This window comes from Eutrema salsugineum, unplaced genomic scaffold, assembly GCF_000478725.1.
Source record: "Eutrema salsugineum unplaced genomic scaffold, Eutsalg1_0 scaffold_21, whole genome shotgun sequence".
NCBI lineage: Eukaryota > Viridiplantae > Streptophyta > Magnoliopsida > Brassicales > Brassicaceae > Eutrema > Eutrema salsugineum.
In genome coordinates this window covers 1,412,982-1,415,866 of record NW_006256821.1, presented here as the reverse complement: position 1 = coordinate 1,415,866, position 2,885 = coordinate 1,412,982, and positions in this window count along the sequence as shown.

Below are 2,885 nucleotides of genomic sequence, written 5' to 3'. Positions count from 1 at the left end.
TTTTTTTTTTTTACTAGAGCTAGACTCTTCTTTTCACAAACCAGAGCTCACTTCTCAAACACAGACTGATTTCTTTTCTTTCATCCCCTAGCTATTTCCCTCTCTCTTTCCCACTCATCTCACCTTTTTCCACTCACCAAAAGGTCTTTTCCCCCACACTTATTCCTCGCCAAAACTCTCAGTTCCTTGATGTTGGAACACAGCACTCAATGAGACCTGCCCTTGTCGCTCTAAACCTAACACTTTCTGCTAAGTTTGATCCAAGGTGGCCTTTCAATTCACACACAAACATTGGCTTGAAAGAAGGATGGGTTCAAGGTGTGGGAACTGATCCATGATGTGGATTCAGCTACTTGAGCTAAGGAAAAGAGTGGTAAAAACAATGGTTCTAGCTCAAGTATGTATATTGGTATCCACAAGCTTTTTCAAACAATGCATCACAAGATATTTACAAGTCAAGTTCAAGGTTCCCACTTAATTAGAGTTGAGTTCAATTCAAACTTGCTTCTCAGATTCAAATCATTTCAGACTTTGCAAGCACAGAAAAAGATTCACAAGCATATTCAATTCAAATTCTAAAAGTGATGTACTCTCTAGAAAACCTATCATTACTCCTTGCAAGATGCAACCTATATGCAAATGCAATCTAGACTCAATCCTAAAAAAAATGAGAATGCAACTACATGATCATTTTTTTGGTTTTTATATGCACTTAGATGAGATTACATGAATATGCAACTAGAATGTGACTCAAGACTCAAAGTGTAAAATAGGAAAATAGAAAACATGATTAGTAAAGGATGAAACTCCTCCCCCACACTTAAATAACACAGTCCCTTGTGTTATAAAAGTATGAGAAAGAAGTGAAACCAAAGCAAACAGGCAAAATGCAAAAGAAAAAGAAAGTCTACATGCTATTTACAAGGTTTTGAGTGTTACCTCAATCGCTGAGGTCTGATCCCAAGTAATGGGATGGATTGGAGGTTGAACATGATGGGGTGGAATATCTGGGTGGGCTGCTCTCAGGTGAGTCTGGTTGGAACGCTGTGGCCGGATTCACCCAATCTTCTTTTCCTGGTGGTAGCACAAGGTCATTGGCAGCTGAGCTTTCTCCCACCTCTTCTCTTGTATCTCGTTTGGGTGAGGTGGCTGGAGCTGTGAGCTTTTTAACCTTCTTCTTAAGCTGCCTAACACAGTCAACCAGCTTGTGGATCGTTTTGTCTTGCCATTTGCACCATTTCTGAAGGGTGTTAACTCTGGAATACAGCTTCCTTGTGTGATAGTCAGGCTCACCCCAAAAGTAAGGATCAAAGTGATACCTTCCTGCACCCATCCTTCTTTCAAAATCTCTTGGCCCCTCATTCTCACAACCAGCGGTCTTAGTTATGTCTTCCTCTTCAACTGGCTCTTTACCCTTAGAACTGATTGGCTTCTTACATTTGGGGATTGGAGGGTGAATGGCTGAGTTGTAGAGCTGATCTTTTAGGACAATAAAGGAGACATTGTGCCTTTCTGTGAGAGTGGTGATGGCTGGGTTTGGCAACAGAACATGAACTTTTTCATCTTGCAAGAGCTTGAAAGTGTACAAGAAGTGTACACCATTGCTTTCTTTTAGAAACCCAACCTTGGTGAGGGTGACTTCATCAATCAACCCAGGTCTGACTGCAACATTATCAAAGACAAAACCTCTTGCTTTCAGAATCCTTGTCACTAGCCATCCATTGTGCAACTTAGTGAGCTTCTTTCTTTTACCCTCACTCCAAGCAATGTCCTTGTAAATCAGCAATTGGCGTGCCAAGAATGCACCACTAGAAGGGATGTAATGTGGAAGGTGAAACTCTCTCTTGCTCTTCAAGTGACTGATGAGAGGATGAAGACCCATACCCAATAGCTCCATGTCAGCTAGATGCACCACTCCATCATTGTGCTTGGTAAAGAACATTTGGCAAAGCACCTTGTGAGCATAGCGGATTGCTGGGTTTCTTATCCATGAACTCTTGCATCTTCCTCCTCTGAAGCTCCCAAAAGCAATTGTATCCCACAAGTCAGTGATCATGTGATCAGGGTATGTGAACTTCACTGTCTCTTCTTGTGCAGGTCTTGTAAAAGCAAAGATCTCATCAAGTTCTTTGAAGCTTACATGGTGTTGTGCACCATCTATTGTGAATTCTATGTGCCCAAGACCATTGCCCTCTTTGATTCTTGCATCTCTTGGGCCATATCCACAAACTTGAAGGGATGCAAGAAATTCTTGTGTAACACCATCATGAGCCACATCTCTAATCTCAAAGAATCCACCAAACCCCATGTTGTTGAAAATGAGCTGAACTTCTTCAAGAATACCCATCTTCCTCAGCAGCTCCATATCAGGGAACTTGGTTTGCTGCACTTTTGCATCTCTGAACATGTCAAAGTAGTCATCAAAAGTTGGCTCTCTTTCCTCAGAACCCGGCTTTGCTTTCTTGGCCCGCTTCAATGCTGTTTCAGGGTCACTCTCTGTTCCTTCTTCATCCTCAGCCACAACCACCTCTTTTCCTGCTCTGTGAACGACCTCAACCAATGCCAGCTCTGTACCAGAAGTTTTTGAAGTGGAGGCCTTTGTTTTCTTTGGTGCAGCAATCTTCTTTGTTTTCTTTTCAGCTGAATCCTTTGGCTTTCTCCTCCTTTTCTGTTTCTCGAAACTTTGTGCCCAAAAGGCAAAATCTGCTCCTCTGATTTCTCTTTTTTAGATTTCTCCATGGCTGCTTGTCTTTTTGTTCCTCCCATCCTGCATTTTCTCAAACCATTGTAAGCACCAAAGAAAGAGAACAACAAAAGTTTTTTCAAAAATTCACCAAGTTCATGAGCAGCACCAATCGATTTTTCTTTAACACGGAGGAATCGGC